The sequence below is a fragment of the Dasypus novemcinctus genome, chromosome 9 (assembly GCF_030445035.2).
Source record: "Dasypus novemcinctus isolate mDasNov1 chromosome 9, mDasNov1.1.hap2, whole genome shotgun sequence".
In the NCBI taxonomy this organism is placed as follows: domain Eukaryota; kingdom Metazoa; phylum Chordata; class Mammalia; order Cingulata; family Dasypodidae; genus Dasypus; species Dasypus novemcinctus.
The window spans coordinates 37,125,931-37,151,770 of NC_080681.1; the positions used below are offsets into that span (position 1 = coordinate 37,125,931).

Consider the following 25,840-nt stretch of genomic DNA (forward strand, 5'->3'; position numbering starts at 1 on the left):
GCAGAGAATATGATGTTAATCTTTCTATCAGAAGAATGACTGATGCTGAGGACCCTTGATTCGAAGTATGTTCAGAAAAGGCAAGAATTTAGATGCCTCTGCCACAACAATTTCTGGGGACTGATAAATGTATACTTTTCCATGAATTCTTTCTCCTCATGCCCCTGTCCCTAGTGCTCAGACTCTACCTGCTGGACCCATAAGCTGTCTTGGCACTCACTGTCTGTAAGTCCCCAAAGGGCAGGTATTTCTGCCTTTTTAAATCACTGTTGTTTCCCCTGAGCCTTGAACATGTGCCCAGTGTGTAGAACATAATAGATACTTAATAAGTAATTATAGGATGGATTGTATTATTTACTCTTCAGAAGATTAAAATGTATTAATCTAATCATAGCACATACATTTAGTTTAATTTATTTATGGACTATGATTGTTCAACAGATAAAAATTAATTTTCTTCTTTCCACTTACTTTTTCTTTTATTTGATGTATTAATAGTTATATTGACATGAAGATGGATTTTCTTATGCTGGAAAATGAGAATGAGCAATTACGAGTGAGCCAAATTTATAATGTAGAACAGTTTGACTATTAAGATGTTAGGTGAATACATAACACCCAACATTGACCATCCTTGATGAAATGGAGCAAACACCATCATGTATTCTGGGGAGCTTAGAATCCCACAAGTCTGATTTCACTGCCCATGAACTGTGAAGGCTGTTTTCTTTTTCTTCATCAAGTTGCCAGCCTTATTCCTTCTATACCCTTCCCCACTTTGCCCTGACTATCTTGAAACCGATCTTGAAGCTGTTGGACCACAGAGAAAAACATCCCAGACTCCAGAATACAAAAGGAAGAAAGACAACTTCAGATGCCATTTTATCTATCAAACTCCCTTTGATCTCTTCTCTCACTTTTATCCTGGCTCCCCAGGCACCTCAGAGTCCATAAATGGATAGTTCCTTATCTCCCTCCTCCTTTCTCACAGCCCTTACAGACTTGGTGTCTAAGAGTACTTAGCAAAGGAAAACATTCTGAACTTAATCTCAACCTCAGTAAATGCCTCATCCATTTCTTTGGAACCAAATGACCTAAGTGCAACCTCAGCATATTACTTACGCCTCCCAGTGGCCACCCCCTCCTCCCTCCCAAATTTTTCTAGCAGTGCTTTTCCTCCAATTCACTCTCACCCATAAAATCCTTGCTGTCCATTGTCTCCAAGGAGTTGAATTCTATTCTCTTTTCCATGCTATTGCAGGCTGCAGGATAAAGTCAGCCTTGCCTGTATAACATTGTCTGGTGCAGTATTCTTTGGTAGGAGCATAGGTTATCATTGTCACTGTATTTGGTATCTCCTCTTCCTTTAAAAGGATACCTGGGTGTGGTGGTATCTCACCCTTCCAAGTCAAAGCACACCCTGGTATTTCTGGACCCTGAGGGCCGGGAACATGTGCAAAGGGTAAGGCAGAGAATTACAGAGCAAATTTTGTTCTTGATTCATCACTTTAATTCAATTTCTGTGACCTATTCCATCAAATTTCAAATCTCTACATTGGTAATCATGAAAATTCTGATTCCTTGATCTTTCTTCCTTAGTAAGTTCAAATTTTGGTATATTAAGCAAGATCGTCTCGTCTTCAACAATTTAATGATGCAATTTAATAAATATCTATTGAGCGACTGAATTCCAGTGTTCTGTGCCAATAGCTACAAATATATCAGTAAAGAAGGGAAAGAGCCAGAGCTTAGTATGGACACCACAAGGACACAGGGTAGTTAACTGAGAGTATCATGAAAGCAAGGTAGAACAAGTAGAGAAAGTCCCTGAAGGAAATGACATTGAAACCCTAACTGTGAGCTACCATTTAGAGTATATATGGTCATGGGACTGGAGGTGGGAGCATGAAAATAGCGTTTCATCAAAGTAATCTACTTACATAATCTTAAGAAAAGTCAGCCTCACCGGGAACATTCATGAAGGTTTTTGTCCAAGGTTTGGGCTTTGTAGATAAACTCTTCACTCACTTCTATAAAGCATGAACTTAATACATAGAAATTATTGTACAGGGATTAATTTCAGGTATTTTAAATTTACAGTATTAAATGCAATGAATTCTTTTTTCCTTCTTATTTTATATAACTCTGCGTCTACATTTAAAGTAGCAGTAGTAGATCTTTGGATTCCATTACTGCATGGAAAAAATTAAATGGAATTACTTGGTTTTAAAGTTCTCAAAATTAACTTCAGCATAAAACTAAGATGTACTCCGGATATTGAAATGCATTTTGAATTGTCCCTAATCCTGATTCTTCTTGAAACCATGTTGTCATTAAATATAAAAATGTTTCCAATCTTTCAGATAATCTGCTTAGTATTTGTTCAAGGGACCAAAAGGTACCTGAGTATAATCTATTGATGGCAACAGAATTACTCATTGAGTTTAGAACTAGTGATCTAATTTAAGTAATGTCTAATTCAATCTTCCTGACCTTAGAGGTTTTTCTTGATTTGTCTTGAATCTCTTTCTAGCTTTGTCTTCCAAACCTGCACACCACACACAACTTATACTTAGGTAAAATGGAGAAACTCTACAATACCTGTATAGGATCTGCATTTTCTAACATTTCTTCCTTGCCTTGTGCTGGTCTTTCTATATGCAGGACCCCCTTATCTCCACAAGTTCACATTCTATCAATAGCTGGTCTATCAAATAGACCGCTATTTTCAACCTCCTGATACTGGTTCACAGTCAGACATCATCTGAACTTGGAGGACACTTGTTTTCTTTTATGGGCATTATCTTTCTGTTACATTATAATTTTTTTATTTCACTCCAGACCAAAATGATCAACTTGGTTGCATTGTATTTTTACGTTTGTCTGCCCCAGAAAGTATTCTTCTTGAGGACAGGGACTGTTCGATGGAACTTTGAATCCACACTGCCAAATGCAATTTCTGGAAATTAGTAGGTGTCACGAAGTAGTTGTTGAGTTTAATTGAACAGCATTTGTGTCCCTAATAGCCCACAATCAATTAAAGGTTGCTAAAAGTATAATTGCATACTTATTGACTTTGAATCTACTGTGTCTAATCATTATTTTAAGCTTTTAACACATCTTGGCATTTATTCACGACTTTTAGTAATTAAAGAAAATAAGATCCTGAGAGGGGTTAATGCAAATACCAAAACCGAATTTTTAAAATTAGGTTAGTTGGGAGCTTACAAATAATCATGCATAACATACAGGCTTCCCATACATCACCCCACCACCAACACCTTGCTTTGGTGTGGAACACTTGTTACAAATGATGAAAGAACATCATCAAAATATTACTGCTAACTGTAATTCTTAGCTTCCCTTTGCGGTTTTGATTTTCAATTCCCTAGTAGCTGCTGATGGTTAGCACTTTTTCGCATGCTTTTGCATTTCCTCTGTGGAAAAATGTCTTTAAATCTTCAAACTCTACACTTTTGATGGAAGCATTCAACTGTTCTGATGCAATTAACACTATAACTTAACGTATGCTACAATGAAACGAAGCTTTTAAAAATGGATGCGATAGGACGAGAGCTATTGGTCTTCCTATGAAAAATGATGGGAGCCAGCAAAACCAGTAAAAGTTAATGTCAACTTCCTCCGAGGCCTGGGCGGGGCTGCTGGGGGAGGGGGCCGCGCTGAGGTTGCTCCTGCGCCTGCGCGCCCGCGACCGCAGGGCGGGGTTGCTGCCGCGCGGCCTGAGTCCCGGAAGCCGGCGCTGGTCGAGAGCGTCGGGGTGCTGTGGGGGTAGCCTCGGTTTGCTAAACTGAGTAAATCATCGGCGCAAAACTAATACTGACCATTTCCTTGAATTTGGGCATCAGTAGAGCGGAGATGGGGGTTGGCGTTTTGCCCGTCGCCACTAGAGGAACCTCTTCTCTTACTGCTTTCTCTTTCCCGACGTCCATCCGTCCCAGCTACTCCCCTAGTTCCCGCTATCCCCTCCCCCCGCCTTTGCATCCATTTATCTACTTTTCCACTTATATTTGCAGCTTATAGCTGCGGCCCGCTGCCCGGCACAAGGTCTCTTAGTGTATTTTCAGTCGTGGATGCTTTCATTTCTCTGGATCGCTTGTGTTTGTTATTGACGTATGTTTTAATTTCTCTTCCTATTAAGATGTTGCAAGAAGTTTGCAGTCAAAATTTTAAAGTAGAGAAGAAAACATGCTATGTTTTTAAATTTTAAAGTAGAGTACAAAATTTAAAGTAGAGAACTCAAACGTGTTATGGATTTAATTACACGTTCCTATCTGTTGACACATTTGGAACCCTTGCTTATAAGTGATAGTGGACATCTGTGAGGATTGAGTTCTTACAGAAGTTTTAGTTCTTATTTTTATAATGCGCTGTTTCTGGATGCAATATAATTGACATTAATAAGAAGTGCCCTGTAAAATCTACAAAAATTGTATGGGTAAAAGTGCGTTAACATCTAGGCACCTGGGAGGACAGAAACCATTAACTGATAGGGAGCAAAAGGGAAGGAATTGGATTGGATAACTATTATGGGTTTAGAAATGTACATACAACGAAATTTTATTCAGCCATAAAAAGCAACGGATGGGAGCTACAATATGGGTGAATGTGAAAAACATGCTGAGTGAAAAAGACCACACAAAAAGGTCACATATCATGTGGTTCCATTTATATGAACTATCTAGAATAGGTAAATCAATAGAAACGAGACATATATCTAAATTGAACAATGGTACCAGATGAAGTTATAGATGGGAAATGAAATTTTTGTATCATCCATACCATGTGTAATCAATAAACAATTTGATATCCTCTTGAAGGAAAAAAAAAAGAAAGGAGACAGACTGGTGTTTGCTAGGAGCTGGGGAAGGAAGGAGTGGGGAGCAGCTGCTTCATGGGGGGTTCCTTTTGGGATGATGAAAATGTTTGAAACTAGATAGAGTTGGTGGTTGCACAGCACTGTGAATGAACTAGATGCCACTGACTCACTTTAAAATTTTATGGCAATAGCACCTCAATAAAAAAGTATTAGCAACAATAATAAATTGAAGTCTTCCAAAAGCAAAATGAAAGATAATTTAAAATGTAGTGGGTTTGGACATGTTGAATTTAAAGTCTCCGAAATGCTAGCCCTCAGTTTTTGAAAATGCAAGCTTGAAAACCAAGAGTTAATGAGATACAGAATTTAAAGGAGTTTACATTGCAATTATAGTTGAAGATGTTGGATTGAAGAAGGTAACCAAAGAGAAGTGTTGTAGAACTACAAGAGGACTTATTGTTGAACCAAAACTTTTAACACTGGAAGAATTATCAAGTATGGAGAATCTATTGACTTAACTTTTACCTTCTTAGTTAGGTTGCTAATGTCATCTCCACACCTTCCCTTAATAGCCAAGGTCTGAGATTAAACTCAGCTGTTTCCACTGTGAGTTACGAAAATGCCTTTATTTATTTATTTTATTTTTTTGAAAATGTCTTTTGCAAGATATTTGACTCCTGAGAATCTCAGTGTCCTCATTAATATATCTACCTTATAGGGTGGTGAGGATTAAATGATATGGCATGCCCTTATGAATGACATCATCCTGCATAGCATATGGTAGACAAATCAGTGCAGGCTTCCTTCCCTTTTTGTTACCAAGACAGACTAGCCCTGTTGCTTGACAACCTAGAAGAGACATAGTCTAGATCCAAAGGCTTCTTTAAGTTCTCAGATGATTTTCCTAGGCTTTCTAACATTTTCTGGTCTATATAATCTTTAGAAGGATGTCATCTCATGGTTCACAACGTAGAAATTTGCTTCCCAGGCACCTTGATCTTGGGTGAGGATCACACAGCACTTTGTGTTGATCATCTGAAGATCTCCTATTCAGTTGCAATTCCTGATCTGGGAGACTTGTCTTTTTCTCAGACAGTCCTATAATAATTAACAATCTTATTCATATGATATCCACCTCTGACATACAGACCCAACAATTTAGCTATACTATAAACCTAAAGATCATTTCTTCCATGCAACAAATTTGTTCTATCAGAAGCCTGGGGAAGACACTTTGGGGGAATCTATGATTATGGAAGATCAGAAGAGAATCTAGCAAAAACCAATTAAGAAGTAGTGGTGGGCACAAAGTAGAGAATTTCAAGAAAGTGTTCCAGATCCACATTTTCATCGCTATAAGGATGTTTATTATGTGGAGTGGAATTTGATGATTTAAGTCGTTGCTTATAAAACATTAATTGGACCCAAAATATATAAATTATGGAGACTCTTTTATTAGAAAGACTGAGAGAGCAGCCTTGTTTTTCTCCTTGCAAACTTGTGAGAAGATTAAAACGGTGGCTTTTTCAGATTTGAACCCAAGCACAAACCATAGGATGGTTTTTCCAGTACATTGAATAGGAACAGTTTCTTCTTATAGTATATACTTTTATATATATATAGTGTGTAAGTATAAGAATACTACTTCTTAGAGTATTTTGAATTACCTAGAATTTCTGCACACCCAACCCAATGTTTTCTGAGTTAACTTGACCACAGAAAACCCTTTTCTTTCCCATGAAACATGCATTAATGTCTTTTAGAATTAATATTCTGTGGAACATGGTTTAAGAAATATTGACAGAGGAAAGGCTGGACTGTACAGTCTTCTGGCAGTCCGCTAAGAAAATAATTTTTATAACTGAGACTGTGATCTGGGAGGTACCATCAGAGAATTCAAGGTTATACTTTCTGGCTAGAATTTTAGGCAAGAGCTATATGTTGCTAATTAAGAATGATACATAAGCTTTAATAATAATTAATTTTAATAATAACATAAATGGCATTCATAATTAATAATCTTTTAGGGAAATTTAGGAATAAGACCAAGATACTTTTCCAAATGGATGTACAGAGATGTGGACTAAGAGAGAAGGCTGAAATTCTGTAGGCAAGCTGAAGGTTTTCCTCAGAAAATAGTCTGGATTCATTCTAATGCATGAAATAATGAAGAATTGATGCTCCAAGGAGAGCATGATTGTGATCATTTTAACCTGAGAAAAATTTAAAGTTGTATTACTAAGGTCATCCTAGTCCTAATAAAAGTTTCAGTAATGCATTCATAAAAATAAATTTTAACCAATTCAATCCCAGAACAATTTAAATACAAAATTGACCCTTACAAAACTAAATGAGTTACTCTGAATTGTTGTCTATCAGTAATTTATGTGTAGGGAGAATATTTACCAAAAACATTAATTTTGGTTTTAGACTTTATCTGCGTGGCAATAACAACCAGTTCAGTGTAAAGGAAGACTTAGATTTATATTCCCTATGGCAGTCCACACCTGTCTTCAAATCATAAGAAGTGCCAAACATACATCTGCTTTATATTGTCTGGACATTACAACATGATTTTTAAGGAGCCTGTTCTTATCATCTTTAGCTTTCAGATTATATTTAAAACACAAATTTAAGGAAAACAGTGGTACCCAGGGAATCATATTGGATTCAAATAGTGTAGTCCATAAATGGTTCTTTATACAGAACAAGAGTGAATAATGGGAGATACTTTTAAAAATTGGTTATGAACACTTCATAGTAATTCCCTGCTTTTTATTGAAGATTTATTAGTATAGAGAAATATGGAAACAACATCCTTTTTTTAAGATTTATTTTATTTATTTCTCTCCCCTTTCCCCCGTTGTCTGCTCTCTGTGTCCATTCGCTGTGTGTTTTGTGTCCGCTTGCATTCTTGTCATGTGGCACTGGGAATGTGTGTCTCTTTTTGTTGCATAATCTTGCTGCATCAGCTCTCCGTGTGTGCAGCGCCACTCCTGGGTGGTGCTGTGCTTTTTTTTGCACGGGGCAGCTCTCCTCATGGGGCGCAATCCTTGCATGTGGGGCATCCCTACATGGGGGATATCCTTGTGTGGCATGGCACTCCTTGCACGCAGCAGTACTGTGCGTGGGCCAGCTCACCACATGGGTGACGAGGTCCTGGATATCGAACCCTGGACCCTCCATATGGTAGGTGGACACTCTGTCATTTGAGCATCAACCACTGCCCTGGAGACAACATTTTGTACCTCCTGGCAATGTAACATTTTGGAGCTGCCTCAAACTTCCTTCTGCATTGCTTCAGTTCCTGCTCCCTGAGAACTGGCACTACTGAAACTCTTCTCTTCCCCTAAGGGGTTGAGACTTTTCCTTTCTTCCTATCACTGCCAAAGGGATGCTGATGCAAAGTACCAGAAATCTGTTAGGTTTTATAAAGGGTATTTATTTGGGGCAAAAGCTTACAGTTGCAAGTCCCTAAAGAGTCAAGCTCAACGTTGCTTTCTTGACAAATGCTGCCATGTATTGAAGAAGGCAGGTGACCTCTGCTGGGTTTCAGCCTTCCCCTCTAGGCTTCCTCTTCCTCTTGAGGCTCTGTGGCCCAGCTTCTTCCTGATCTCAGCTGTGGGCTGGTGTGGAGCTCTCAGGGCTTCCTTTATCAGTCTCGACTCTCTTCCCAGGGTCAGCTGTAAGCTATCAGGCAAATGGCTCACCCCTCCAGGGTCCCAGGATCAAAATACACAATGGTCTCTTCTCTTCCTGTGTGTCTGTTTGAACGAATATCCATTTATGTTGGCCCATGAATGGGGCAGGGACTCAACTGGAGTCACACCTTACTGATGTGGTTGAATCAAAGCCCTAAGCTTAAAGGGTAATTTAACCAAAGATAGCTCAGTTGAATCTAACGCAACTAAAGGATATCACATCCAGAGGAAGAGATTAATTTACAAACATAATCTTTCTATTTTTGGTACTCACACAAATAATCTCAAACTGTCACATCTGCAAAGCAGAGACTAGAAAGAAGTATCTAATACAGTATTCAAGCAGGGACTGACAATTCTAGGGAGCTGTATAGAGTGCAGAGTTCCTATTGCAACTTGTCAACGATGTCTTGTAGGACAATTTTACCTGGTACCTCCACCAGTTGCTGCTGCCACATTCTTCCTACACTAATGGTCATCCATGGACAGTTCTTCCCCACTACTTCTTGCTGGAGAGGCTTGTGCCCAGAAGTCAGTGTTCTCTAGGCTTTTACCCACTCCTGTAATTCCTCTTTCAAAGCATCAAGGAAATAGTTTGGAATATTGCACATCACATTAGAAGTCCCCAGTCTCCAATATAGAATCAGTGTCCCCTCACAGGGGTTGACTGATGTCAGGTTTTCCCTTGCTTCTGTGTCTTTCTTGCCTTTATACATATCTCCATATAAACTTTAAAGGTAATTTTTATGGACTACACCTATGAATATTGATTTTGAGGAAAATAATCAGATCACATTTTGCTGGAAATTAGAATTCTATTGAGACAGGTCCTTTATCTTGGTAGATCAACACTGAAACTAATGAGGGTTAAAACATCTTGAATCCCTGAGATAAATTGTCTTACAGGATGAATACAAGTTGTTAATAGTTTAAGTTGTACAATTTAAGGAGAGAAAGGACCTATAAGAAGTATTTTATGGTTTTAATAAAAAAAAACAGTTAAATCTTAAATATAAAATATAAAACACTATCCAGAAAAGAAAAACAAAACAAAACACATTCATAGCATTTATTACTGTCTAAATCGTATTATTTACTTTTTGCTAACCTTAAGATCCCTGGACAATGTAAGTAAGCTCCACGAGATGAAGGGCTTGGCCTGTCTTGTTCCTTTCCCTGTTCACAGAGATCCACAATAAGAATTTAACAAACAGTGCAAATCATTGAGCTAAATTTTCTTTCAAGGGTATGAAATTAGATGTCTGAATACATGGTTAACCTTTGAAAGTCTTTTAGTTTTGTTCTTCAGTTCAGGGTATCTTTAGCTGTTGGGGATGGTATCGTGTACCCCACAAAAGATACATTCAGATCTTAGTAAAACTCCCTGTGTGTGTGAACGCTTTTGTTAATAGGAGCATACGGAAATATTGTCATTAGTGAATGTGTGACCAAACTGGTCATGGTGAGTCTTACTCTGTATGACTGGAGGCTTTGGAAACAGGAGCTTCTGACCCAGGCAGTAGAAGCCAGCAGTCAGACGTGTGAGAGGGGAGCTAGACCGCCATGCGGCAGGGTATTGCCCTGCCAAACTCTGGGAGAAAGCATGACCTTGACAATGTCTTGAGTTTTGACTTCTAACTTCTAAACTGTGAGCCAACCCATTGTGTTGTGTCTTATTGTTTACAGCAACCCTTGTAAACTAAGACACAAACTAAGGAATTAGGACAACATTTACTTCTAGCCCTTAATGAGAAAAGAGATTTGTATTGGATAGCTTACCCTTTAATTAAACCCTCCCATGTATTGTCCACATATTCATCACTGTATGATGAATTAAAGCTAAAATTGTTGTTCCTTCTGAACCCTCAAAGACACAGCTGGATTGAACAGTTTAACATCTCCAATGCACATGCTGTTACATTCTCACAGAGGCCTAGAGTTTGTGTCATGAGGTCACAGACGAAGAGACTGGATAGGAAAAGTTTCATTTGTTCTGCTAGCCTTTATACTCCATAGAGAACTTCATTTGATGCCTAATTTTCCAACTATCTCTGACTTGGGAGAGTAAATGGAACTCTGGCAATGGAAAACAATCAAGTATACATTATCCTTTTGTTTATACAACAGAAACTTATTTAGAAAATTCTATGCTTAAATATACTCTGATGGGATGTTTAGAAAAATAAGTAGTATTTCTGACATCACATATTTACTATCTAATAAAAAACTAGTGAACCATAGTTGGTAGCCATATTTCAATATCTGTACATCAGTTGTAGCAAATGTAACATTCACATGTAAAAAGATCATTGCTGGGGAAAGGGGAAAAGGGTTTGATGTTGGGTATATGGCAGTCCCCTATAATCTATATGTGACTTAATTGTGACATAAAACATTTTTGAAGACATAATAAAAAATAAAAAACAAAAACAAAAAAAAGCAAAAAAACTAATACTAGACTCCAGTTAGTTAGACCAATGCCAGGAATTATTACCAGGAACCCTGTGCTCTCCAAGTTTTACAGAGCATCAGAGATATCCTTCCAGTGTATGGGTATTGATGACAACTTGGATCCTGATTGCCAGGGTCCTAAAAATGTTTTGCCATTCCCATTTTCCTAATGTGCCCATTCTCCAGTAAATGGTCAGAATTCCCGGGGTGAGGGAGGGGAGTTGGAGAGAGGAATCATTACTATTTACTCTTTTCTTGGCATTTCAGAGTCTTCTTCCTGGAGACCTGGCTTCTCCTCTAGACAATGGTTTCAGGTCTGAAAGTAACTCAGAGTAAGGCTAGGGGTTGTGATATTTTAGTGGGGCTACTTCAGCCTCCTTTTAAAGCATCCTTCATATCAGTGATTATGGACTCCCTATCCCTTTGACTCTACAATGGCCCTGTTACATTCACCATCTTCAGAAATCTCCAATTGACATGCCCTGTTGACCGCCACTCCGACTTTGCTGCTCATTAATAGAATTGTATCTACCTGGCTTCCAAAGAGGAAGTGCCAAACCCTGGCTTCCATGTGTCAGGGACGATCATACCCAAAACTATGAGTGAATTCTGCAATGGCACATTGTCCCATCTTTTCTGGCTGCAGAGGAGAGGCCACTGAACTTTTAATGTTAGCGGCATCTCTCTCACAAGTGCAGGTTCTCATTTTTTTGGCAATTCTGCTTCTAACACCTTACAGGTATAATTTATAGGTAGAAAGTAGAGGCTGTACAACCTGAGCTTTCAAAGGGTCACAAGAAACTTTATATACCATAGTTTTGAAGTGAGTATAAGGAATTAAAAAGGAAAGCCAAAGTGAAAACAAGATTAGGATGCAAATTTTGTGCTTTCCAGTGTTCTGATCTTAGTCTTAAACCCCTCATTGAGCTGGCTAATGCCGTTTCTAAGAGCAATGAGCAATTTCACCACCTAAAGGTCAATTTCACATTCCTTTTATTAATATCACTACTTGAGTTATACTTTACATTTTCTTTCTTATTTATTTTGGAGAGGTAATATAAGTTCACTTTACAAAACTCAAAAGATAGAGTATATGAGTTAGAGTATATGATGCTAAGTGACTATCAGTCCACTCCTGATACCAGAGTTACTCCGAGAAGGAACTAATGCTATTAGTGTCTTCTAAATCTTTAAGAGATTTTCAATATGTTTGGATGTACAGGTGCCTACTCATTCCTTTTTTCCCCACAATGTTTTGAACCTCATTCCTTTCACTTTACCATATATCTTCAAGACTGTTCAATATTAGTACAGATAGAATGCCACTGTCTTATTTCATCACTGGCTAAATAGTATTCCACTATAAAAGTGCATATAACAATCCCATGGACAGACATTTAAGGAGTTTTCATTCCTTTATCTTTAAAAACAAGTCTTCCAAGAAGTGGATTTGGCCCAACTGATAGAGCGTCCGCATACCACATGGGAGGTCCAGGGTTCAAACCCAGGGCCTCCTGACCCATGGGGTGAGCTGGCCCAAGCACAATACTGATGCACGCAAGGAGTGCTGTGCCACACAGGGGTGGCCCCTGCATAGGGGAGCCCCACGCACAAGGAGTGCGTCACGTAAGGAGAGCTGCCCTGCATGGAAAAAGTGCAGCCTCCCCAGGAGTGGCGCCACACACACGGAGAGCTAATGCAGCAAGATGATGCAACACAAAGAGACACAGATTCCCAGTGCCACTGACAAGAATACAAACGGGCACAGAAGAACACAGCGAATGGACAGAGAGCAGACAACTGGGGTGGGAGAAAAGGGAGAGAAATAAATAAATAAAATCTCTAAAAAATAATAAAACAAATAAAAGTAACTCTTTCATGGCCCATTTGTATATATACAAGGTTATGCACATGTAAATTTCCTCAAAGTTAACATGCTACATCAAATTTTATACATATTAAAATATAATAAATATTAGGATTTATTTCCAATAGATATTATATACATTTGCACTTCCATATGAGAGGTTTTCCCACACCTTTCTAATACAATTTGCTGTTAAATGTATTGACCCTTGTTAATCTGAGAAGTGAAAAATTATGATTCATAGATTGAACTTCATTTATCTAATGATGATGTTGAGTATCTTTTTTTTTTTTACCAGTCCCTCCCCAAACAACATGGTTCAAATTTAAGTCACCACATGAGGTTTCATCTTTATTTCCTGTGAACAATCTAATCATATATATTGAGGGACTCATATAAAATTTATAAATTAGCTTTTTTTTCTGTGATAAGAAGTGAAAGCATCTTTTCACAGTGGTATTTGTCTTCTGACTTTGAAGTTTTGACATTGGCGCATGTCTCTGGGGAGCTTTACTCACTTTACTCACTGGGCCATCTGCTCGCTATAGTGGTCAACTGACTTCTGCATGACCACTGAGTTCTCACGCTGGGCCAGTGTTGTCACCGTGTTCTCCAAGCAAGGTACAGCTATACTGTTGATGGTATCCACATAGGTCACCACCAGAGTCCCTAGTCCTGGATTGGGTATGAAATTTAGTAGAAAAATATAAAAATTTCTTTCAATGAGATCCAAGAATCTGAGACTATATTTTTAAAATCACACATACAACACAAACTCATGTACATACACACACAAATTTCACACACACACCAAGCCTGACTTCTCTTTACTATCATCACCTTCACTTTCCTGCTGAATCCTCATTTTATGGTTCTACAGGTGACATATTTAAGGAATTAAATATGCACCTTCATCTAACATACTTAGAAATACTTGAAAAATAACTTCCCATTAAAAGTAGTTTAATGACAATATATTACACAGGTAGACAGATGAGGTGGAGAACATGATTATATTTACTCTTAATTTTAAGAACCAATGGATTTCCAGGGACTTAGGGGCTAATAATTATTTCTGGACTCTTATAAATTCACAAAATACCTTTGTATTGTCCTTGCAAGGAACAAATATCATATGGGATAGCCCTGGGATGACAGTATTCTGTTTTTATACCCATTTAGTGATTTCATCCACATTGTTTTTTCTTTTTCTATTTAATACATGGAAGCCAGATACCAGTTATAATATTTGCAAAATTGAAGAGAGTTTTGTAAATTCCCCAAGAGGAGATAAATGCTAAAATATCCACATTTCTTCATACCCATACATTTATATAGAATCAAACAAAACTACCGAGAACCACATTATATAACATATTCAACACCTACTAGGCTGGACAGAAAGGCAAAAAGGAGACTCACGAGGCCCATTGGCCATGATTCCCTCTCTGAGGGTCTTGGCTCTGGCATGGGTGAAGATATAAGAACAGAAAAGGTTTGTTTGCTTCTGGAGATTAGGATCCAGCTGGTCTTCTGACACATCGTCAATACGGGCTAGGAGCTCTTTGTCATTTTTTGGCCGGTCAAAGACGAAGCACTTCCGTTTTGGAAAGAAATGCCTGATGCACTCCTGGGCAAATAGGATTTTTAGATTTTGGCATTCATGCCTGAGGGAAGGAAAAAACAGGGATTACAATGGGCACAGCCATGGGTAAGAGAGCTAAAGATTCTTATGGCCAGGGATGTATTTATTTTTTTAATCTTTGCATACTTCTATGCTTACAGAACTCCTTTAATATAGACACTCAATACCTCTCTACAAATCAAACTTAGACCAATGACATGATTATGGAGAGAAATCTGAAGTGGCATCTCTCCAAAGAAATAAAATATCTATGATTATCACCTCCAGAAGTGAACATGGTGTCAGATATAGAATAGTTGTTTATCAGATGTTCATGAGTAAATGTGGCATGAAAGAGAGGACAAATATAAATTTCTGGTCTACTTCATCCTATGCAGTAACAGAGTGTGAGATTAAATCAAGAGAAAAGCCAGTTATCTGTGGGCTTGAGAACAATGAGATCTAATTGCATTAAATATATATTTAAATTAGATAATGCTTTTTTCATTATGAATTTACATGAATCAACTATCTCTTTAATTGTTGTCCTCAAACAGAAATACAGTAGCCAAAATAAACACAAGTATCTGGTCTTTAGAAAGTTGTAGCACCCACTGTAATTGGGTACTTGAGGTGCAAATCAAGAGAAGCACAAACTGGTTTTGAATAATGTTGTACATGAGGCTCTTCTCCTCTTGGGTGAGCTTCACCTCCAGTCCCTAATGTATTTCAAGACACCTCCCAGTCACCATGTCTGCTGAACTCCATCTAACATCAAATACAAAGGCAAATGAAATCCCAGAGGTGACTGACCCTGTTCAGTAGATCCCACCCCCTCCTGGAAATCCATTGCTAGATCATGATCTGACCTGGAATCAGCTTCAAGGCATTCTCCAGGTACTCATCTTCTGTGATGGGGTGACCTTTCAACTTTAGCTCCAGGGTGATATCCCATACAGTCCAGATAATATCTGGAAAGAAATCACAAAGTCTGTGGAACCATCGACTTCTTCAGGTATGGTTGAAGACTTGGTCTTGATCAGTTCTGTGAACTCTGTCACATAGCTAGGATTTAGCAAAGGAAAAGAAACTCCCGCCCCAAAATGCCCACATTTCCCTTAGAAAAATTCAAACTCTCTCTTTTGCCTTGTGCCACCTCCATTTACCAAGGGCAACGACGTGGCAGAGAAGACTCTCACCCAGCCTCCATGCCCGTAAACCAGTGACCTTGGGCTGGGTTCTGAAGGATACTGCAGCTGCTCCAGGGCCTGGTGGTTGATGATGCTCATGCTGTTGTAGACAAAGGTGCTGCTGACAAGCACGGCCAGCGTGAAGATCCAGGAGTTGTTCTTAGGATTGCCCTGGAGCACACATTAGAGCAGGGGACTTAGGAGGCCACTCGTTAGAGACCCATCCAGACATTTATTCCATCAGTCAAATATTTCAGCTAACATACCAGATGGGCAAAGACATAGGCTACGAAGACCAACATGATGTGAATCTCAGCTGGGACCATAACAACAACATTTCTTGTGATCTCAGTTTCCTCATCTGTAAGAGGATTGTAATACTCATAGTGTTTTATTTTTCTGCAGTTAGATAAAGGAAGATAATATAAACTGATATGAATTTGAGATGTTTACAAGAGCAACTTCAATGCATTTTAAAATTGCATTCTTCTGTATTGTGCTACAGAACTACAACTGTGTGATCAAGCTACTCTTTTACTACCTCCCTGGCCTTCTGCATGGGTGCAGGTCAAAGCTGTGTTTCTGGAACATTTGTGGGTTTGTTCACTGGCTGTTTTTATCTCTGCCCAGAATGATATTAATGGATTGAAAATATATTAGGAGTGTTATTTCCATTTTCACGAATGATTCTGTGAAATTGGGTCTTAGACAATAACAGGGGCAAAATCTAGGTGTCAACAGTTAAATATTGGTGATTCACTTTTCATAGCTCTAGTAAGAATGGGTACCTAATATGACAAACTTTTATCCAAAAACTTTCATGGAATAAAATACCAGAACATAAAATTTCATATTAACATTCATAAATTTCCTTTACCTTTGATATGTCATGTAAGACATTTTTATTGGAAACTTTGACTTTTTTATTTTCAAATATTTATTTAACAAGAGAATCAGTAGGCAACACAGGAAGGCATAGTTCAGAAAGCAGACTGGAAATTCAGCAATAAATGTGAAGGCTTGTGTGAGCACAACAGCTCAGTTGTGGATACATTCAGATGCTAGTTTCATTTGAGTTAATTTGTGCCTTCAGACTCACCTCTGCCCACACTTTTTAAATTTTTTTTCCTTTATTTTTAAATATGCTTTAGATTACATAAATGCTATATTGAAAATATAGGGAATTTCCATATACCCACCTACCCCCCTCCCATACCTCCCTCCATTAACATCCTTCATTAGTGTGGTACATTTGTTACAATTGATGAACACATTTTGAAGCATTGCAACTACCCATAGTTTACATTATGGTTTACACTTTAAACCACATAATTTTATAGGTTTTGACAAAATGTATAACGTCCCTTATCCATCATTGCAATGTCATGCGCAACAATTCCAATGTTCCCAAAATGCCCCATGTTACACCTATGCTTCTCCCTCCCCTCAGAACCTCTGGTGACCACTGTCTTTATATCAATCTTACAAGTTCTTCCATTACTAAATAAAAATAAGTCTATAATAGCATTCCCCCCTTATATGTTCATTCTCAATCTTGAGGAATTGGGGGTGGTGATGCCCACTCTGCTTCAGATTTAGAGGGGGCATAGCTCATATGGGGCAGATGGATGGAATTGTTTTGCTTACAGTTATAGATACTCTCTGTTTTGGGGGAATGGGCATTGCCTATCATCATCATTTTAATTATCCCGGGCGAATCCAATTAACTGGAGAGAAGATGTTGGCTACAACTATGATGAGCTTGAAGGCTTAACTGACATAAACAGACCAAAGATTAAGTCTCTGGGACATATATTTAATGGTTATGGTGCTAATTATAGGTGCAAATAAGAGAGGCAGAAGCATCACGGTAGAGAAATTATAAATAAATCTATCTCTGTTACATTGGGGAAATTAACACATATTTCAAAGTTAGGCACACTGAGAGGGTAAAGTTTGACATTTATGAGTTTATTTCCTCTTTTTAGTAATTTCAAACTTTAAAATATACTCTTCTTATAGGAAACATGATAAAATTAGATGATGAGTTTTAAAATTTTCATTATTTGCTATTACTAAAATTAGTCAGTGCTCTTTTTCCCTGTTTAACACCACGGGACATATTTTACTAGTTAATATTTTCCAAAATGGGAACCATTGCTATTGGTTATTTAAAGAGGAACAAAGCAAAATTCACACTCTTGGTGAGTTTGTATCAGGAAGGGTGCAACTATTATAAAATAAAGCAAGAAGGGATGGATGTGAAAATAATGTTGCAAAAAATGTTTGGGTATCTACAAGAGCAATAATTCATTATATTTTGAAAGGTAATTTGTGGATTCATAGGGGAAGTGCAGTTTCTGCTGGATCTTAAATGATAACTCAAATTTCAGTGAAGAGGGTTTGGAGTAATGAATTTTAGAGCAAATGAAAGAAATGAGAAAATATATAATGGTAAGAAATAAATAGTAGGAATCAGCAAGGGTCCATTAGAGCAAGTCCAACAGGTTGATTGTGGATGAGGTTGAAATGTCAATTTGGACCTGGGTCATAGACTTTATTCCACAGGAAGGTATGTAGTCTTTGAATGTTAATAAATATGCTCAGAGCTGAACATGGGTTCAACCACTCTGAAGGAAGGAGCAGAGAGAGAATAAAGTGGGGACGCTGGAGATACAGATCGAATAGGAGGCCATTGGTTACTACAGCTGAGACGACACGTTATAGTCATACCCCTCTAGGTTTATGTGGAAGCTGGCAGGGATGCAGGCTATTTCCATCCTCTTGTTATGTAACCTTAAAGGCATTCTACTCATTTGCAAGGTCGAAGCTAGACTGCTGCCACATCAGTGATACACATAGTAGGAAGGGTCTATGGCCATACCACCCTGAGCATACACCCTGAGCACATCTCGGAAGCTAAGCAGGGTCGGGCCTGGTTAGTACTTGGATGGCAGATAGTAGGAAGGGAAAAGAAGGACTGGAAGAGTAGCGGCTCAAAGATCTCTGGCCCAGATCCACGAGGGACATATATTTCTGCATATATTTCATATTCAAACTTAATCACATGACATCACCTAGGTGCTAGAAAAATATAATCTCTAGCTGGGTAGTCATGAGATCATATTATAAAATAGAATATTTCAATATTAGAGCTAAAAAGTTTCTTGTGTCCTTAAAGTATATGAAAAAATATCAGAGAGATTTTATAAGAATCAAGAGTTGATGGTGGAAAAAAATTTAACACTGTAAATGCTGAGGATAAAGAAGCATAAAAGCAGGTAAGGTTTATACACTTCAATCTAACTAGCAACAAGACACCAGTAGATTGTGATAAGTTATCATCCAGATGTACAATAACCACTAACACAGTGATTCAAATGGACACACTCAAAAATACTACCGATAAATCAAAATGGAATTTTTAAAAAACATTCAATGTCTCCACCTGAAGGTAGCAATTTGGAAATTTAAAAAATGCAGAAATCAGATAAAATGGAAGACTTAAGCCCTAATAGATCAATAACTATATTAAATTAAAAGGAATCCCCCATTTTATTCAGTCCTGGTCCAGGTGCCTACTTACACAATCTTATTAATGCCTGCAAGAACCCTAAAGATTAAAGATGCTAATTCCTCCTTAGTAGATAAAGCAAATGCTGTAGATAAAAGCTGCCAAAGATTATACTTAAGATGCAGAATCAAGATGTAAACACTAGTCTCTCTCTCTCATTACACTTCCTGATGCAAAAACGCACTTGGAATAAACTTTCTCACAATTTCTTTAATTCCTAATTCATTTATAGAGAACTACACTTTTTTCTATTGATTATCATATATACCAGCCTTTATAAAATATTAGTGGGATCTGAATGGATGCTCTTATTTCTGCAGTTTCTCTCACACCTCTCACAAACCACTAAGATGTTTCAAGACAGATTTGTATATTGAAATATCTCATCATGAAATTTAGACCATTTCACATTTTGTGAGAGGACTCTTGATATCCAGTCCTACTTACTATCTCTATTCTGTCATTCATCAGATATTTGTTGAACACCTATAATGGCTGGACCATATGCCCAAATCTGAGGAGACAAATATAAATAAGACAAGTTACATGCCTTCAAATTTCCTTAGAAACTATAGCTGATGTTAGGTCATCTAGAGTTATTTTTGCTATTATGCATCTGTGAATAATAGAACGTCCCAGCACTCTATGGCTTAAGGAAAATGAAAGGCTAATTTTTAACCTTTTAATTCTTACATATAAATATGGAGTTAAACAATTCAGAAGTAGTACTGAGGTTTTGCTCAACAAAGTCAACACTGGCACAAAGCATTTCTTGAAGCATGACTAAAGCTGGATATTACAGTCATCCATTCAAAAGACCTGAAGGGCTTACTAAAATCAAAAGTAAAATAATTTGTTGTGATCTTAACTGCTTAGGACAGATCCACCTGTACCAGTGACCTACAGAATATGTATGAGTAAGTCCTTGATACTAGTGACTATGATTGTGAGCCAGTGAACCTGAAATAAGAACTAGGCCTAGAGCTGCAGGATGCCTAAGAGTTACCTCCTGAGAGCCTCCATGTTGCTCAAATGTGGCAGTCTCTCAGTCAAACTCAGCATATAAATGCATTACCTTCCCCCCAGTGTGGGACATGACTCCTGGGGATGAGCCTCCCTGGCACCAAGGGATTACTACCAAGTACCAACTGATGATGTAACCAGAAAATGACCTTGAATAAAAGGGTCAACTCAGACCAGAATATCTCAGCCTACATGTAATATCAGGAATTAAAAATGCTTTTTGACCTTGAATAAAAGGGGGAAATGGAAAGGACAAATGAGTTTATAAGGCTATGAGTCTCCAAAAAAGAGCTGGGAGGTCATCAGACAGGTTGCCCTTAAGCATACCTCAGCAGAGTCCCAGAGACAGCTAAAGTAGATACAACCCCAGGTATTGGTTCTTCTGAGGGCTACAGAGACCCACAGGTTCTATGATCATGGCAGATGGAGTTCAGTGCCATGTCACGTGGCCCTACTTTGGAGTTTGTGTTCCTGAGTGTGATGGAGTTGGACTCAGATGTGATCTTTGTTCACAAGCCTCTCCTGTCACTTTTACCAGGCCTGTGGTTGGCGCTGGGGTTTAGTGTATACTCAGGGGACCTGAATCTCTGGATTGTCCATGCAATAGCCAGGCCCTGAGCCTCAACAGACTTGAAACTCCTACCCTCTGGTTTATTGGACTTAACACAGCTGGTTAACAGGGAGGTGAAGAAGGTCAACCACCACACCAGGGAGCCAAGAGTGTCTACAACTGAAAGCAGGAGAATTGCATCCATCATCCCTGTGGAATCTAAGCCCCCTTTCGATATAGATGTGGAGTGGTCATAATCATTCCAGGGTCCACAGGATGGAGGAATAGAGTATAGATTAGAGTGGACTTACTGATATTCTATTCATGAACTATTGTGATTAGTAATGAAAGAAAATGTAGCATTGACCTGGAGAAAGGTAGACTGCTGAGGGTAGGGAATGGGAAGAAGAGATATGATGTGGGGGCATTTTCAGGACTTGGAGTTGTCCTGGGTGGTACTGCAGGGACAGTTACTGAACATTGTGTGTCCTCTCATGGCCCACTGGGCAGACTGGGGGAGAGTGTAAACTATAATGTGGACCACTGACCATATGGTGCAGCAGTGCTCAGAGATATATTCACCAAGTACAATGAATTTCCCATGATGATGGAGGTTGTTGTTATGGGAGGAGTGGGGTGAGGGGTATATGAGGACTTCGTATTTTTTTAATGTAACATTAAAAAATAAATAAAGACCAAACATTTTAAAAAGTATGTATGAGTAATGGACTTTGGAAAGTCCACATTTTCTCACTATTCAGAATTCAGGAAGTCAAGATTATATGCTGCCCTATCTCCCTCTCTGCTTTGACCACAAGCTCATTTCTTTATGCAGCTTTCATAGATGGATTAAAGTTTCTGGGAACACACACTATAAAGCAAATCTTATTTCTCATTTCACAGGAGTGAAATCCTAAGGAGTTATTTCTTGGGAAGCATCAAAATCAGAAAAGAGTTCTCAAAAATATTCTTTTATTAAAGTATTCAGTTTGATAAAAAAAATCAGTATTTTAGATAATAATTAGAAAACAGGAGAAAAAAGATAAAAACCAAATATTCTTAAAAGTTTACATGTCTCTTGAAAACTTACATGTCTCTTGATTGGGAGAAGCTTCCACAAAATGTCTCCATATATATCTCAACGCTTTTTCTCCTACTCTACCAACATGCATACTGCAGCTTCCCCACACTGTGGGTCACATTTATATCACAGTAGGATTTCTGACCCTCCAAGAAAACAATTGTGAATAATCGAAAGGAAGGGTTAGAAAATATTTCTCTATGAAGGTTACACATGAGCAGATACCAGAGAGAAATAGTTCAATGAGCAGGTCGTATAAACCTATCACGGATCAGTGTTAACATAGACCTTGATCCAGTCTCAAAGACACAATGACATCAACTAAAGAATGGCAGGGCTTATTTAATTATATATTCTACTCAACATTCCTAGACACAGACCAGGCTCTAATTACTGGAATCAGTTTCGGGGTACTCTCCAGCATTCATCTGTGGCGATGACATGTTCATCCATCTTCAAGTTCAGGAAAAAATCACAAAATAAGTAAATAAAATCTAAAGATGGCATCATAAACTCGGGGAAGTCCTCTACGTCATGATGACTTTGACCTGATAATCGTTGCTGTTTCAGACACATGCATTGCATCTCAACTAAGGAAGGAAAAGTGCCCTACATTTTCCAGATCTCATTTTAAATAAAGTTTTACAAACATTGTTCCATTTTCTTCAACCCCTATACTAGAGTCACAGGAAAGAAGAAACAGTCTTAGCTGCCGTTTCTGTAAATTCAGTAAAACATGGTTGTGTGTTTCCTGCATCTTCTCCAGGGCCTGGTGGTTGATGGTGCTGATGCTGTCGTAGACAAAGACAATGTGCAGAAGTATTTTTGGGGTCCTCCTAGGAAGCACATTGTAGCAAAGGAGTTGAGGAAAGGATATTCATTTATTTCTTAATTTACTGTTACAGATATACTAGAGGTAGATGAATAGTAAGGAACAAAACATAAATTTTGAAGAAAATCCTAAGCTTAAAAGTCAGTTGGTATTTGTGTTAACCCTTCTCAGGATCTTCTTATCCTTATATATTTTAAAAAGTTAATAATATTGTTAAGGCATGTTAAAAGGAAAAAAAAAGTGCTAGAATATAGTAGATCTACAGACAAAATGGGACATTATACTTTCAGTAAATTTTTCATGATCATGGGCTATATTAGGGTCACAAATGCTATTCAATTAAACAACTATTTGGGGCATCTACTAATTTCCAGGCGTTGCGTTTGGCAGTGTGGACTCAAAGTTCCATCAGAGAGTCCCCATCATGAGGAAGATGGCATTCTGGAGGGGCAGACAAGCATGTAAATATAAATGTAACCAAGTTATCATTTCAGTCAGGAGTGGAAGCAACAGCCGTAATGTAACAGAAAAATGTATAATGCACATAAAAGAAAATAAGGTTTTTCTAAGTTCAGAGCAAGAAGGGATGACGTCTGACTATGAAGCAGTATCAGTAGGTTGAAAATAGCTCATCTATAAATAATAAGCACAATGTGCACTTTGGAGATGAAGGGATTCTGCATGTAAAAAGACCAACACAAGATAAGGAAGAGATGTTAGAAAGCACAGGTCCTATAAATGTATTGTAGAATTATTCCATTTTACCTAAGTGGTGAAGGTGTGCATGCAGGTATGGAAGACAAGGCTCGAAAAGATTCAGGACAAGTCAAGGAAAACCTTGAGGTCAGGAAGATTGAATTAGAAACTACCTAAATCATATCACTAGCTCTAAAGTCAATGATTAATACTGCTGCCATCAGTAGTTTATAACTGCGTATACTTTGATCCCTTGAACAAATACTGAACAGACTCTATCTGCAAGATTGGAAATACTTTTATATTCGGTGGCAATACTATTTTTTCCTACTTTTAAAAATATAATTCCAAAAAGGATTGAGTTTAACTAAAAGAATGAGGATTAGGGACAATTCAAAATGCATTTCAATTTCAAGAGTACATCTTAGTTTTATACTGACATTATTATTGAGAACTTTAAAACCAAGTAATCCCATTTCACTTTTCTGTGGCAGTAGTGGAATCCAAAGATCTAATACTGTTATTTAAATTTAGATTCAGAGTAATGTAAAAGAAGAAGGAGAAAGGATTCATTGCATTTCATACTATGAAGTTAAGATGCCTGAATTTAATCCAGGTACAATATTTTCTATGTGTTAAGTTTATGCTTTATTAAGACTTTAGTCTTCAAAGCCCAGCATTGCTGGTTGGCACTTGGTATTAATCCCTGCAGGGCAAAGAGCCCCATCCCCAGGAGTCACGCCCCAGCCAGTCCCTCTGGGTTCTGAGGGAGCAGGAGGGAAGAATAGGAGGAACATAGGGCATTGGAATTGTTCTGCATGACACTGCAGTGGGGGATACAGGCCATTATACATTTTGTCAAATCCTATAAAATTGTACAGTGCAAAGTGTAAACCATAACGCAAACTATAGGCTGTGGTTAGTAGCAATGCCTCAATATTTGTTCATCAATAATAGTAAATGTACACCCTAATGTAAATGTTATTAATAGGGGAAAACGTGAGAGAAGGTATGTGTGGAGTATAATGGAATCCTCTGTATTTTCGATGTAAATTTTCTGTAATCTAAAACTTCTTTAAAAATAAAGTTAAAAAGAAGTTTTTGGGGCTTTGTTTACTGTGGTAGTTAGTGAAATCTGCCTGAGACCTGCATAAAACATAACCTCTGGAATGACCTCCCTACTAACTTTGAAATCTTTTAGCCAGAAAAACTGTTTTTTTATTTAATGCTTCCACCTTTTGATCAAGGTCTGTTTCCACATGCATTGCTGTTGGCACTTGGTAATAATCCCTTGGTGGCAGGGAGACATTCCCAGGAATCTTGTCTCAGACTGGAGGGAAAGTAATATATTTATTTGCTCTGTTGACTTAGAGAGTTTGGTAGCCATTTTTTAAAAATTTTTATTTATTTTTTATTTATTTCTCTCCCTCCCGTCCCACCCCGCCAGTTGTCTGCTCTCTGTGTCCATTCGCTGTGTGTTCTTCTGTGTCTGCTTGTATTCCTGTCAGCGGCGCCCAGAATCTGTGTCTCATTTTGTTGTGCCATCTTGCTGTGTCATCTCTCCATGTGTGCGGTGCCACTCCTGGACAGGCTACACTTTCTTTCACGCTGGGCGGCTCTCCTTGTGGGGCACACTCCTTGCCCATGTGGCCCCTCTACGCGGGGGACACTGCTACGTGGCACAGCACTCCTTGCGTGCCACGCAAGGGCCAGCTAACCACATAGGTCAGGAGGCCCTGGGTTTGAACCTTGGACTTCTCAGGTGGTAGGCAGATGCCCTATCCATTGGGCCAAATCTGCTTCCCAGTGGCCACTTTTGAGAAAAAAATTTTCAAGCGGTAACTCTTAGACATTAATTATAGTTCAGCTAAGTTTCATTTTTACAAGAATAAGGTCCTGAAGTACAGGCCTTAAGATTGAGGATTTGGCATACTGGCCCCTTTTCTATTATTAGGCACTGCCTACATGTTCCATAGATTTTGCCTTTTCATTTGAGAAAGTATCAGGACTCTCCAGGATGGGAGTTTAATATTTTGTTATCTATTGTGTGGGCCTCTATCTATTGAGAAAATATACCTAAGACAGCATGAATACATTTATGAAATATGTTTGAGGTGTGCATTTTCCCCATATATTGCCCTGATATTTACCTGGTACAAGTGACATAACTTTATTATAGATCCTGAAAGAACATTCTTATAATTGTAATCTTTTTTTTTAAGATTTATTTTTATTTATTTCTCTCCCCTTCACCCTTCCCTCCCTCCCCCATTGTCTGCTCTCTGTGTCCATTTGCTGTGTGTTCTTCTGCATCTGCTTGCATTATCCAGCTGCACTGGGAAACTGTCTCTCTTTTGGTGCATTAATTTGCTGCATCAGCTCTTGGTGTGTGTGGTGCCACTCCTGGGCAGGCT

At 38.3% G+C, this 25,840-nt stretch overlaps 1 pseudogene; it reads right to left on the minus strand.

Annotated features, from left to right (window-relative positions):
* Positions 1-13,379: 13,379 nt before the first annotated feature.
* LOC139439624 (guanylate-binding protein 6-like) lies at positions 13,380-16,954 on the minus strand (annotated as a pseudogene).
* Positions 16,955-25,840: the final 8,886 nt, after the last annotated feature.